Raw genomic sequence first — 15,756 nt, 5'->3', positions numbered from 1 at the left:
TGAGGGATGAATCCCAAGAGGCATTCAACAACAGGATCAGTGTACTTGCAGATAGGGCTGGAGACAGAACTGACCCAGCAATTGTAACAATCAGCATGTGCATACGCTGATTAGGGTGACAGACTGTGCTGGATCCTGTATTGACAAGCACACACAAAAATCAGGTCTGGGAACACCTAAGATGAAGTTTCTCTAGGGATCCCCACAATTGAATTGCTGGACTCAGAACCCCAGCCATGGAGAGAATTTCAGGTTCCATGGTTTGGCCCTGGAGTGCACGTGTCAGAGCTGGGCCTCCTCAGTGGCTTGGAGCAATGGACAGTGCATCCAAGTGCACATGGAGAATATGGCAGTGCCTTGGAGTCTGCAGAGGACACCTGGTACCATAACAGAGGACAGAAGACAGAGCAAATCAATCAACTGCCCCAGCCAAGTGTTGACAGTGAATAATTGTGTGAACAGAGACTCTAGTGGACTATGTCAGCCACTGGATTCTGGAGAGATTTCATCATGCTTGGAGTGACAAGATCCGCAGTAATTCAGAATTGCTGAATTATTGAAACCTCATGAGCAGGACCCCCACAGCGTGCCCCACATCAGGGGTGCTGGGGTGATGTTGGGTGACTGCCCTTCATCCCAGGGTGCAGTGGCATTTGGGAGGCTGAGTGTGGCTTCTTTCCTTGTTTCTTCCCTTCCCCCAGATACAGGAAGGAAAAGCAGAGAATGTGGAAATGGTGATCTCACTCACCTTCCTGTAGCTCTTGGCCCTAATACCTTAACCAACTAAGTAAAAATCTTCAAAAATGAAAAATAATAATAATTTAAAAAATGGTCCTAACTAGAGACCATTGTGTTTAGTGAAATAAGCCATTTCCAAAAGGCCACCTTTTATATTCTGTTTGTTATAAGGCCACTTTCATAGAATTGACTTCTTTTTCTTGCATTAACATTAGTTGGCTGAATTGCAAATGTGCCAAACACCGTGTAAAACATTATAAATATTACCTTAGTACTTCAAGAATTCTCTGAGGTATTATCACCAAACTCATTTTACAGATTGCAGACTGAGCTTATCAAGAATTTGTGAATTTTGCATGACAGTTATCTTGCAACTACTAAATATGAAATCTAGAAAATAAGTACAAAGGCTAAAGCTGGAACATTCCACCAACACAGCTGTTAAAATTTATAAACCAGATGGGAATGGGAGGGGGAGGCTTCAGTGCTGAGGTATAGTAGGCAAAGCTTCTACCTGATATCCCCACGCTCCATATGGGCACTGGTTCAAGACCTGGATGATCCACTTCCAAACCAGCTCCTTGCTGATATGCTGGGAAAGTAGAGGAAGAATGTCCAAGTCTCTAGGTGCCCAAATTCAAGTAGAAGACCCAAAAGAAACTCGTGGATCTTGGCTTCAGATGGGCCTAGCTCGGGAGATTACATTGTGTTCATTTGGTAACTAAACTAGAAAATGGAAGATCGCTTTGTCTTCCTCAGACTCTGCTTCTCAAGTATAACAAATAAACCATTTTAAAAAAAAATTATAAATTGGGTGGTGTAAAGATCACACCTGAATTTCTTGTTGCGTTGAGACCGCTGCTGAGTGATTACCACTGATACCTTAATAAGGAACTGATTTCAGTTCCTTATTGGATGAGTACTGAAACATTTGATGACTTATATGCAGTTTTGAGGTGGTCCACATTCACAAAGATCATCTATATGTTTAATCAAAATGACATACAATTTTCTTCTCTCCAGAACCCACAGAATTCTAATTTTGGGTCTGAGAAGCCTCCCTAGTTATTATACAGAAATGGTCTGAGTTTTAGAAAGCTGCTTTACAGGGCTTCTTCGAGACTTTGACAAACTTCTTCTAGACTTCGACATTGTTTTCAACAGCTGTTGCTTGTCTAAGCAGAAGCTGGAATCCTAGAACTCTATGCAGACTTTCTGTAAGGAGGCAGGGACCCGGCTGCCTTAGTCATCACCCGCTGCCTCCAAGCTTATGTGTCAGGAGGAAAACGGAAGCAGGACTACAGTTTGGGTTCAAAGTATCCAAACAATTGTTGCCTATGTTGTTCAAAAATCTACTTGTCTTATTGATCTTTGCATACTAGCTTATCATGGCACGTCGCCTGTCATTTATATGTTAAGTGTTGAATGACTAACTGAATGATGGAGATTGAAAATTAGATGCAGCAGAAATGGATTGTGAACACGTTATCAAGTATTTTATTAGACTACTTTTAATTAACTCTTGGATTTAATGCATGACGACTATATATGTTACGTTGTTATTTCCTATTAATGCATTCAAGCAAGATTTTAATCTAAGCTTTTATTTGATATTTCTGTATTCCTTCATGAACCTAATGGTTCCTGTTGGCCTGAAATGGTGTAATGCAGAGTTCATAATAATATCATTCTGCATAACCATCTGTTTCACTTAAAATCTAAGAAATTACACAATTTCCAGAATTACCTTACATTTTTAACCAGCATATGTTTTAGCAGAACATTAAAATTTGGAGAATGTTTTGAATCCTTTTCAGCAAGTACAACATTTACTAGACAAGACCAGAAATTTAAAAACAAACAAACAAAAAGTATTTGAAAGCATCTTTCTTTGGTAGACTTGGTCTGCGGGAAAATTGAGCATCAGAAATACTTAGGATGCTTTTTTAAGGTATAAGATACATTTTCTTTAGTATGAAGTTTTATTTGAACATGCCTGGGAAGATTGAGTTTCCTGGGCTGTATTAAATAGATAAGTGTATATCACTTTGCTTTCACATTTATTCAACTTCTTATTCTGCGTATTATTGTATTGTTATTAGTAGCATTTCCCACTTTAAATTTTTGAGCTATTGTTTTCCTTCTAGAGTCTTTGCAGAATCTACTTTAGTATTCTAGGATTAAGCAACCAATTATTTATTTTTGATAGTTGACATAGAGTTGGAGTACATCATCCAAAAAAGAGAGTAATTTTAAATCCAAGTGGAAATATGAAAGAATGTCTATCTTTAGTAGTTGCTGATCTCAGCTGTATTAGAAGGAGCCTTGAATCTCCTTTCCTTTATGTTATGCTTCAAGTATTCTCAGTATCTTGCTAGATGTATGACATAATTAAAATACTAATCTCTTGAAGGACTTGTGCAATAACTTAGTGGCTAAATCCTCACTTTGCATGCACCAGGATCCCTTTTAAGCACTGGTTTATGTCCTGGCTTATGCACTTCCCATCCAGCACCCTGAGTGTGGCCTGGGAAAGCAGTAGAGGATGAGCCAAAACCTTGGGATGCTGCAGGTGGAAGCTTCTGCCATGGGAACAGCTCAACTCCACCATCGTATCTACTTGGAGAGTGAATCAGCAGGTGGAAGATCTTTCTCTCTGTCTCTCCGCTCTGAAAATCTGATTTGCCAAAAAAAAAAAAAACAAAAAAAAAAAACCCCACAAAAAAAACACATCTTTGAAAAATAAATCTTAATCCCTTGATAATTAGAATTGAGACTTAAGTAAGTAAATCTCAATATTCCTCCCATATTTATTGAAAATAGTAAGAAATAAGTGAGGGCCAACCGAAAGAAGCACAACCCAAAAATCACAGTTCATGTGGCTTCAGAGTTAATATGGTTTCAATTCCAGATGTTGACTTTGGAAATTAGAGCAAGAAATGTATTGGGTGTGTATGCATTAAGTAAATGTGATTTTCTTCATTAATATCTTGCAAAAGCCTCTTGATAGGTCAAGTAAAATGCAAATGTATTAGCAAATTTGAGTAACTGTGTTTTTATTGGTTGAATGACTTTAATGCAGTTGAACTGATGCTTGATCTGGTTTTGGGCATTTTCACACTGATCATTACTGTTGCTTTATTTTTCCATTGATTTAATTCTTATCAAATTAGAGAAAGCACAGAAAAGTATCTAACATAGGGTTGACACAGTGGCATAGCACACTAATCCCCTGCCTGCAATGCCAATATCCCATATAGGCTCATTTATATCCTTTCAGCTCTACTTAGAATCCAGTTTCCTACTTGTGGCCTCAGAAAGCAGCAAAGAATGATTGTGCCATTGGGGAGACCTGGAGAAAGGCTAGGTTCCAGTCTCCTGGTTTCAATTGGCTCAGCTTGAGCTATTGCAGTCATTTGGTGAATGGGCTAGCAGATAGATGATCTGTGTGTGTGTGTGTGTGTGTGTGTGTGTGTGTGTGTGTGTGTGTGTGTTGTGTCCTCTAAGTCTGCCTTTCAAATGAAAATAAGCATATATGTGTATATATATATATAAAGTTAATATGTGTTACATATATATTTAAAATGTGTTATGCATAGTAGTTGCTTAACAAATGTTTGCTAATAAGCTTTGAAATAACTGGGAATGCCTTATACAAAGAGAGGCTGCAGTAGTGGCACTGCACGTTAAGCTGTTGCTTTTGAGAGCAGTGTGCCGTACTGGGTGCTAGTTAGAGACCAGCTGCAACTTCCCACTAATTCGTCCTGTTAGGAAACAGACAATAGCTCAATTACTTTTGCCTGGTCACCCTTGTGACAGAATAGGATGGACTTCTTGGTTTCTGGCTCTGGCCTGGCCCAGCCCTGGCTGTTAGTGCCATTTGTGGAGTGACCTAATAGATGAAAGATCGCTGCCCCTCACTTTCTCCCCAACTCTGTTTTTTTCTCTGTTGTTTTGAGTTTCAGATAAATCTTTTAAACTAATGCAAATTAAATGAAAGCAAGTTCCAGCAATTTCGTTAACATCTAATTGACAAACTTAAATTGTCATTAGATGCCAATCTTTTTTGGAAAGCTTGTAATTATTTTAGAATCATTTTTATTTAATAAATTGCTTTCAGTTTTCAAGGTACCATTTTTGAAGAGAAAGCATCTATTGAGAAATGAAATGAGAATGGATTTTGACCTCGAATTCTTCTAAGTTAGAATAGCATCTCCTGGAGATTGTACCTCTCTGCATTTAGTCTGTGCCTAAGTGTGCTCATACACAAAGCTAAGCTAATAATTTTGGCCTGCTACTGCTAAATGTGCAATCAATATTATAAAGCGTCTAGTCAACACTAAGTCCTCAATAACAGTAAATGTCATTCACATTAAAATATAGGTTTCAAAAACATAATTTGATTTTAAGTTTTCTTCTGTCTTTTCATTTTCATTTTTTTTTTTTATATTTGGGTAGGGTGGGCCAATTTCGTATACACGTTTATACAGATCCGAAAGCATGATGGTATTTCCCACCACCTGTCCCTCTTGCCCATGCTCTACCCCAGTCCCTTCTTACTTTGGCTTTTACTTTTCACAATGACACAATTTCGACTTACTTTTTTTATATTTAAAAGTCTACTTATTTTGTTGGAAAGGCAGATATACAGATAGAAGGACATACAGAGAGAAAGATCTTCCATCTGCTGGTTCACTCCCCAAGTGACTGCAACGGCCAGTGCTGAGCTGATCCAAAACCAGGGACCCAGAGCCTCTTCTCAGTCTCCTGTGCGGGTTCAGAGTCCTAAAGTCCTGGGCCATTCTCTACTGCTTTCTCAGGCCACATTGAGGGTGTTGGATGGGAAGTAGGGCCCCAGGGATTAGAACCTGTGCCTGTATTGTATCCCTGCACATGCAGGGTTTGGACTTTAACTGCTAGGCTACTGTGCCGGGCCCACATTTTTCCATTCTTAACCCATTTGTTATAGTATTCACTGGCAACAAAATATGTTATTGATGGATGTTCTCTAAAATCTAAATGTTGCCTTTCTTTTGCCTTTTCCTGCTCAGTTTAACTTTTTTTTTTTTTTAGCTTTTTTTAACCCGATCCCCTCGCCACCCATCCCCTATCTATTTTTCTAATTAATTAAGATGAGAAAGCTTTAGCTTGCCTCTATCAAACTCTGGAAAAGTGGAGTCTTTTTTTTTATTTATTTTTTGCCCTTACTGTAAGGCTTACTGAAAGAAGGGAGTGAGCACAGAAACTTCTAGAACTTTTGAAATTCATGAGAGGACTGTTTTAGTTTACTTATGTCATAACTGCTGATAGTAGCTGTTGGTTTTGTCAGGAAACTGTAACTGGATGTAAATTCGAATTTTAAAATGTTTAGCTCTATCCGTAGTAGGACATTTTTAAGTACCTGAAACATTAGCTTTATTTTCAATCTAAGTTTAAAAGACAAATTGAGGTTTTTACCTACCAGAATGAAATAATTACTTCTGAATATTTGAAGAACCCAGCCCTATTTTGTTCGTGCCAACAGAACCCGAGTAAAGGTTGTATTTCCCTTACGTTAGGAATTCTGTGTTTCCTTTTATCTTCCAGCAGTGGGCTGCAAATCAAATGAGATGTCGTGGTTTAGTGCGCGCAGTCCTTGTCACGTTGGGTGTGGTGTTTATCTGAAGTATGAAATAAGTCAGGAATTCTCACCCTCCCTTGCTGCCTTCTGTCTCTAGCTCTCCGGAGTGTAGCACCTATAAGGAACGGTGCCACTTTAGTGAGCAGAATGCGCTTTGTACTGTGTGCCGTGTGGACAAGGGAAAACGCCAAAGGTCTAAAAATAAGAAGCACTCGGAGGGGACACAGAAGAAAAAAATAATGTGTCCAGGGCCAGGGAAATGAAGGGATATTTGCCCTGACCAAAAAAAAAAAAAAAAAAAAAAAAAAGGAGGAGTCATTAATTATGATGCTGTAGATATTCTTAAAATGGGTAGTGTTATGATTTTAAAACAACATCAATATATATGGTGCTGCCATTTGGAACAGTAATTTTTAAAAATTATTTTATTTTGATAATCTTTACATAGCTGATTAGGACACAAAGGGTCAAGGGCTACAGGAAAGCGGGTGAGACCATTGTTTCCACTTATTTATTTATTTACTTATTTATATATTTATTGTATCTGAAGTAAGTGGGGAAATAAAGGGAGAAGCCCCACCCAGCCTCCCACCCATCCCAGATCCCCGACATGGAGCATGCTCCGAGGGTCCTGCTCAAGTGGTTTCCAAAGTTCAACAGTTCTCAATTGCTGCCGGTCTCGCCATTCCAAGCGTGATGAAATCTCTCCAGAATCCGCCAGCTGACAAAATTCACCTTAGAGTCTCTGTTTGTCCAGATTTTCACTGCCAACACATGGCTGGGGTAGTTGATCTATTTCTGTCCTTTGTTGTGGTTTCAGGTGTCCTCTGCTGACTTCAGCAGACTGCCCTATCCTCCACGTGCACCTGGATATGCTGTCCACTGCTCTGTCTGAGCCACTGAGGAGGCTCAACTTTGACACTTGCACTCCATGGTCAGACCATGGAACTTGCAATTCTCTTCATGGTGGAGAATAGTAAATTTAATGTCATGTATCTTATCACAAGAATATAGTTTTTAAAAGGAAAACCAAGAAGAAAGGTAATTGCAAGGATCTAGTGGAGAAAAAGAGGTGAAACACCAGTAAACAGATGGGATAAGCAGATGTTTTATTCCTTCAACAATAGGGGAAGTACATGGGAGTCAACGTAGTTAGAGGAATTGTAGTGCTGTGAAATGAAGGCCTGTGCCTTTTGGGATAAGTTAGTGGGAAAGATGAAAGGTAATGCCTTGTCCCTGCTGGACTTTTTTGGGACCTACAGACAAGTTAGTAATAGAAGAACAGCTAACTCCAATCAGATGAGCATATTATCGGGGCATAAAAAAAAAAGCTGTGAAGAATCAGCAGCTCACCTTCTGAAATTTACAGTCACATTGCAGCCTTAAGAATAAGTAGGAATTAGACTATTTAAGGAGGGGAAAGAAAATTAAAAATAAAACAGCCCCCCTCCCCCAGAAAAAAAGAAAGTAGTCTTGTGTGGACTACAGTTTGAAATATTCAAAGTAGAAATTACAGCAGTTTAGAGCTGGCTGGAGTGGAATTATTTTCAGAAGCATCCATGTGAAGTTGGAGCTACAGAGAGAGGCGGCCCTGTACCTGCGGAGTGAATGGCACTCAGCAGCGCTCTTCCGGCCATCTCCATTGTCCGTCCTCTGCTTCTCAGAAGTGCTTTCCAGCGAGTCCAGGTCGCAGTGCTGCTTTTCACAAAGGAGACAATGGGTTGTGTTGAAAAGAGCATTGCGTTAGATATCAGCAAATCCATCAGTTAGCCTTCCCTGACTCTTTGCTTACATTGCTTTAGACACATTATTTAACTTGTCTCTTAAACTCAGTGTCATCAGTACAAATACAAGGAACGAAGTTAGCTGATCCTCCAGATCCTTTGTAACCAAGCAGTTAAAGAATTTTTTTGTAGTTCAGATACTGCAGGCTCGGTACAAACTACATGAAGAGCAAACGAGTGAAGGTTGACAAAAGCTATTCAAGAGGATTCATGCATAACTGAGTGTGTTATGCAAACAGGCTTTTTTTTGTAAAATTTGTTAGATTGGTATGACTAGTCAGCTCTGCGTCTATCTTAAGGAGTGGCTTCGCTGTCCTGGATAGCACGCCGGTGACTGCTAGCATTTCAAATCACTTTCTGTAAATCAGTAGAACATTATTATGTTCCTAGCACCAACGACTACTTTTTCTGAGAAAATATTATCTATATCCTAAAGATAATGCTTTGGTAGATCTCCTTTCAACTTATATGAAACACTAAGAATCCAGTGTTAACAACTACTGATAATTGTTTCAATGTATACTAAATGCTCAATCAATAAAGGCCTGTACTTTGAGAAATGCTGTGATAGACTTGTTGATGTTAGCATTGTCTAGGCTGTGTAGATGATACTGTTTTATAGTCAGTGAATACCTTATGAAGGTATTACCTTAAAAGATGAAAGCATATCCAAGCGCTGTATTTCTGGGACAGGGAGTAAAATTTTGTGTGCTTTAGGTTTCCTAGGTCTGTGGATAACCTAATTTTGATTACTAAAATTCCTTTTAAAAGCACTTTTTCCCCCTTGCCTTGTTCTATTGTTCTTGCAAATAGAAGGCACTGATGTGAGGTGCTTGACAAGACAAGGTGGCATCTGAGGAATATCAGACAGTGGGGACATGTATCCATAACTAGGTATCAGAGGTCATGGTGGCAGAGGAGGAAAGGGAGGGATGACTATAAAGTAACTGCACTCTGCTAACTACATTGTGTGCAGGATCATTTAGATTTACAGTAATTTTAATTAACCCATAACCATATACTTTATATGAAGAAACTGAGGCAGAAGATTGATGGAATAACCTAGGTAGTGGTTCAAAATTTAAGTTCTGGGCGTGTTGTGATGGCCCAGTGGCTAAATCCTCACCTTGCATGTGCCAATTTGGGTCCAATTTGGGTGCCAGTTTGTGTCCTGGCTGTTCTACTACCTACCCAGCTCCATACTTGTGACCTGGGAAGACAGTAGAAAACAACCCAAATCTTTGCGACCCTGCACCCACAGGTGAGACCCAGAAGAAACTCCTGGGTTCAGATTGGTTCAGCTCCGGCCATTGCAGCCACTTGGAGAATGAACCAGTCAGTGGAAAATTTTTCTCTCTCCTTCTATCTGGAAATTTGCCTTTCCAATAAAATAAATACATCTTTTAAAAAATGTTTCCATACTCATATACAGAAGAAGGTCTATCTGACACGTTGTTTATGCAATTAACATTCTACCTTAACTATGGCAACAACCACAATTTAGGGCAAGAAAGGAAGAATGGCAGGTACGCAAACTGGCTGAAAATAGGAATAATATCAGTATATAACTGTATGAAAAAATATCTAGGAAAAACTCTGGATGTTCTTAATGTTAATTCATTACTGAAAATATGTTCATATTTCTTTATAACAAAATATGTGAAATTTTAGTTTCCAAGGATCAAGCAGAGCTGCGTGAGCAAAATTTAAAACCTTCCTCTGGGGCATGAAAGATTCAATGGATATGGGGTAATAAGGATGGGATTACAGTCAGGAGATATTCCTAGAAGGAAATTTTCAGAAGAGTGAATATATGTTTTCAAGCTACACAGAGTTTCCTAGATTGTGAAAACACATGCCTAGAAGTGAGAAAAAACGGTGTGTCTGGGAAAGCACTAACTCTCACGGAGTCTGTAGAGAGGACTCTACAATGCTTCTAACTGCAGGTGGGGAACAGCTCCTGGGGGTTTGTATAGTCCAGTCTCCCTGTCTCCTGGGGCACATGTGAATGCAGACCTTAAAGACCCGTCTGACTTTCATTGATAACCTGCTTTGGAGCTGCAGAAAAGAAAGCTCGCTAGCCGGATGATGGTCTGAAAGTCCTGGTAGATTGAGAAGGATGTTCCATTGCCCATTCATTAAATTAAACTCTACCTCTCAAGTGTAATACATGACACACAGAAAATTTACAACTTTATAATATCTGTGTTAATACAAAATAAAAGGGAAAACTGTATCAATTTAAAATGCTGTATGGCCAAAATATTATCTTTTCAACATGTCTTCAAAAAAAGATACCAATTAAATGGCTTACATTGTTATACTTGCTTTACTAAAATAAATGAATCAATAAAACACTTAAAGATGTCGCCTAGCCAGATCTTAGGTGCTCAACACCTCCATGTGTCTAGTGGTTGCAACATTGTACAGTGCTGCACTGGACCGATAGTTTACACTGTAAGTACTTCTGTTTTTCAAATGCAGTTGTGTTACACAGATCTACCACTTAGGATTATAAAGTGTTCTTGTATTCCAAGAAAAATCCTGGGAGATCTTTACAATTTGCTTCCTAGAGTGCAAATGCTTAAATTACTAGAATGATTCTTCTGTTTTAAGTCAGAGATGTAGAATTTTAAAATTTTGTGCAAAAGCATTAGCATCTCTAGCATCTTTATTTTGACTTCTGTCTTTTTTTTTTTTATTCTGAGACTTGCAGAGGAGCATCACCTGGATACTTTTCACATACTTGTTATTTCTTTTGAGCCACACCAACATTGGCATTCTGTAGTTACTGTGATGCTATACAAGTTGGATTGCCCTGCCCTTATATCTCTAATTCTTCCCATTACTCACTTCCTAGTTCTAGGAAATGAATGACCAAAAGAAATTAAGGAGTCAATTGCAGCATACCCAGGTCTCAGGACCAAACATGACCATTGCAGTAATTTACAACTAAACAACTGCCCAGTACCATTTCTCAAGCAGTAGATGTATGCTCAGTCCATTACAAACCAAATATTTTACATTTACATTAAGAAATGTGATGTTATCTGGGGGATTAGGGTTAATAAAGATACCAGAGCAGCCCAAAGCAGATGTTGCTAGAATTCAGTTTGAGTGGTTATTGTTATATTTTATATAAATATATATGTATATATGTGTGTGTATATATATACATATATGAAAAGGAATGGGTTGGAAAGATTTGTGCTTGGAATTATAGGTTTTTCCATTCAAATATGTTTAGTTTGTTTCAATATATACTAAGTCACACATGTGAGTGGCATTAAAATCTTTATATTTTAAACAGACTGATATATTTTTCATTGAAAGGCAACCTTTTGGAGAGACAGAAAAGTGGTATTTCATCTGCTGTTTTGCTTCCCAGAGGCAGTCATTGCCAGAGCTGAGTCAATCTGAAGCCATGAGCCAGAAGTCAGGAGGTTCTTCAAGGTTTTCCCTGTGGGTAAAGGATCCCAAGGACTTGGGTTATCCTCTGTTGCTTTCACAAGTCATGATGGGAGTTGGAGAAAAAGTGAGGTAGCTGGGCCCTGCACAGTAGCCTCTCATGTGGGGGCCTCAATTTGCAAGTGCTGCGATCTGATGTGGGCGTACATTCTTGTCCTGGCAGCCCAGCTGCCCATTCAACTTCCTGCTTATGACCTGGGAAAGCAGTGGAGGAAGGCCCCAAACCTTGGGACCCTGCACCCACCTGGAGGGGCCCCTGTTTCGTTGCTTAGGATTGACTCAGCTCTGACCTTTGTAGTCGCTTAGGGAACTGAATCAGTGTATGAATATCTTCCTCCTGTTTCTCTCTTCTCTGTGTGTCTGATTTTCCAAAAAAAGATAAAAAGGAGCAGCTGGGAGACAAACTAGCACCTTACTAGTGCCAGCATCTGCAGGTGGAGGATTAGCCTGTGGAACCACCACACCAGTCCCTAAAATCGTCATTGTTAAAGATGTACAATGCAGTTTTGTGAATCGAATGCAATCAACAGTGCTAAGGAAGATATCAAATGCCAGGCACCACATCAGGCACCACTGCATGAGAACTGCCTACCAGGGAGGAGGGTGGGGCCTATTTTATGTAGTTTCTTAAACTGCAAGTGTCAATCTGAAAATTCATGGATCACAAAATACAGAGCTAATCTTCTGTTTGAAAGGTTAATGTGAGAAAGGTTATTCTCTATGGTGTTGGTTTTAAACACAGCACTGACTAAGGTACAGATCATAAATGTCAAATGTAGCATCTAAAATGTTGTCAGCCCTTTAACTTATTCTTTAGTAATAGTTTAGTACACGTCATTCCCCTTATGAGTTACAAAGGTTCTTGAATGCTACAAGTCTGAATAAACATTACATTTTAGAATAAACAGTGCTGGAGTTTTCAGCACAATTTCAGCTCTAGGAGATTGGGAAGAAGAATGTGATGCATTTTGTTTTCAGTTTACTCTCTGGAAGACATCTGTGAATCTCTTGATTGAAATTTCCCTAAAGCTTACGTTCCCTCTTAATAGCACACCTGGGGGCAGATATGGATCTGGAGGTAGTCTGAATAGAATATTCACAATTAAAAGGATTTTGAGGAAAATAGACAATCATATTGACAAATAAATATACAAGTTGAATATATCCAAAATGATTCAATTTTGAGCTATTGAGCTTTTTGCTGATTTTACCCTTCTTAAAAATCCCAGAATGTTTTGAGGTTGGAAAAAAATAAAATGTATAAGCTAGACATTGTTAGTTTTACTTTGATGCCCTAAGAATAGTGAATATGCACAGCCTATGTTCCTTTGCCCAGAGCGTATTGATTTCACTCCATTTTAAACAATGCATTGAAATAAGATGTTCTAACTTAAGCAATTCCCAGCACATCACTGTTTTATAGTGAAAAATCTTACAAAATGGAAAGAGTTTATTCAGCATTAAAGATAATTGTTTTATTTTAGCATGTGACTCTTGAATATTTTTGATTTTTACATTCAACTAAATAAAAATCAATAGTCCCTTTTGAAAAAGCACAGACCTAGAATGAAATATAACAATTAGTTATTTAACCCATGCAGAGAAATTAAACCCCAAAGGGATATTCTTCTTTATGACAGAGTTGGGGAATGTGAGTTTCTTCTCAGTGACAGATTATTACCAATCGTAGACAATCTTTGGTAAAAATACAGGAACTGAAATGATGGTTTTGTGTACTTTTTTATGCCGTAACTCAGTGATGCAGCAGAAGATGAGAGTATTGTAAATCCTACATCTTTAAGAGAAAAATTTAAAAATATTTTCTTTGAAACCCAGAGTAACTAATTTTTGCCTGCACAGTTATTTAGGGTAGTTCTTCACTGGAATTTCCTGAGAGACTGAGATGAACATTTGCATAAATACAAAACAATATGCTTGAATGCAGGAAGCAGAGAATCACTTTCATATCTTATTTAAGCTTCTGTAGACACTGTAGAATTATCCTAAAGGGAAATGAGGAATGCATAAGACCGAAGTTACAGCCAACCTCAGAGTATTGGCAGAATATGAAACACGTGTGCCATGTACTCACACACCCATGCAATCATACATGTGTACAATACACACACACTCACTCACACACTCTCTCACTTATACACACTCTCACACACAGTCACACACACTCACGCACACTCACACTCACACACTCATCACACACACATTCACTCACTCACTCACACTCTCTCACACACACACGCACTCACTCACACACTCTCTCACTAACTCACTCACACACACATGCACTCACGCACACACTCACACACACACACTCATACTCACTCAGACACACACTCACTCACACTCACTCACACACGCACTCACTCACACACTCTAACTCACACACGCACTCACACACACTCACACACACGCACTCACACTCACTCACTCACACTCACGTGCACACTCACACACTCTCACACACACACGCACTCACACACACTCACACTCACACACACACACGCACTCACACTCACTCACACACACTCTCACTAACTCACACACACATTCACACACTCACTCACACACACTCACACTTAGACACACACTCTCACTCACACTCTCACTCACACACTCACACACACTCACTCACTCACAAGCACACTCACTCACACACTCACTCACAAGCACACTCACTCACTCACAAGCACACTCACACACTCACTCACAAGCACACTCACTCACAAGCAAACTCACTCACACTTACAGACACACTCACACTCACTCACTAACACACTCACTCACAAGCACACTCACACTTACAGACACCCTCACACTCACTCACTAACACACTCAATCACTCACACACTCACACTCACTCACACTCACACACACATTCACTCACACACACTCTCTCACACACACACGCACTCACTCTCTCATTAACTCACACACACACGCACTCACTCACACACACACTCACACTCACTCAAACACGCACATACTCACACACTCATACTCACTCACTCACACACACACTCTCACTCACACACACATTCACTCACTCACACACACTCACACACTCACTCAAACACGCACACACACTCACTTACTGACTCAGACTCACACGCACACTCACTCACTCACACACTCACACAAACACGCACTCACACTCTCATTAACTCACTCACACACACACTCACACACACTCACACTCACTGAAACATGCACATACTCACACACACTCACACGCACACACTCACACACTCTCTCACTCACTCACACACTCACTCACAGACACACACTCACACACTCTCTCACTAACTCACACTCACGCACAGTCACAGACACACACACTCGCACTCACACACTCACACACACGCACATACACACACACTCACTCACACACACGCACACACACTCACTCACACACACACTCACACTCACTCACACACACTCACACTCACACACTCACACTCACTCACACTCACTCGCACACACTCACACACTCACACACTCACTCACTCACACGCTCACACTTACACTCACACTCACACACTCACACTCGCACTTACACTCACACACACTCACACACACTCACACACTCACGCTCACAGACACACACTCACTCTCACTCACTCACGCACACACACTCATACACACTCACACGCACTCACTCACACACTCACACTCACACACTTACACTCACACACACTCTCACTCACTCACACACTCACACTTACTCACACACTCACTCACACTCACACACACTCACCCTCACTCGCTCACACACACACACTCACAGACACACACTCACACACACTCACTCACACACACACTCACTCACTCACACACACACTCACACACACACACTCACACACACACACTCACACACACACACACTTTACACCCTGTGGAAATAAGAACGTCTATTCTGCTAGCAGTGTAAATAGCACTTCTACTTTCTCTGTAAATCTGTGGGTGCCTCCCACAGGAGACATTGTTTCTTAAGATACTCTGTGTCCATTTCTATAACATGTAAACTTTATTTGTTTATAAACTGTACTTTATGAGTTGATCATTTCAAGATGTTTAAAATTTCAAATTTTAATAGCCTTTAAAGAATTCTGTGCACTGGAGCTCACAAAG

General features: G+C 39.8%; 1 protein-coding gene across 1 annotated transcript in view; it reads left to right on the top strand.

Moving 5' to 3' along the window:
- Positions 1-15,756, top strand: part of MMP16 (matrix metallopeptidase 16) — a 274,840-nt gene that overhangs the window by 25,880 nt on the left and 233,204 nt on the right. The window lies entirely within an intron of this gene.

Source organism: Ochotona princeps, chromosome 9, assembly GCF_030435755.1.
Source record: "Ochotona princeps isolate mOchPri1 chromosome 9, mOchPri1.hap1, whole genome shotgun sequence".
NCBI classification, from domain to species: Eukaryota; Metazoa; Chordata; class Mammalia; order Lagomorpha; family Ochotonidae; genus Ochotona; species Ochotona princeps.
The sequence above is the reverse complement of the archived record's forward strand: the minus strand, read 5'-3'. Positions and strand labels throughout refer to the sequence as shown.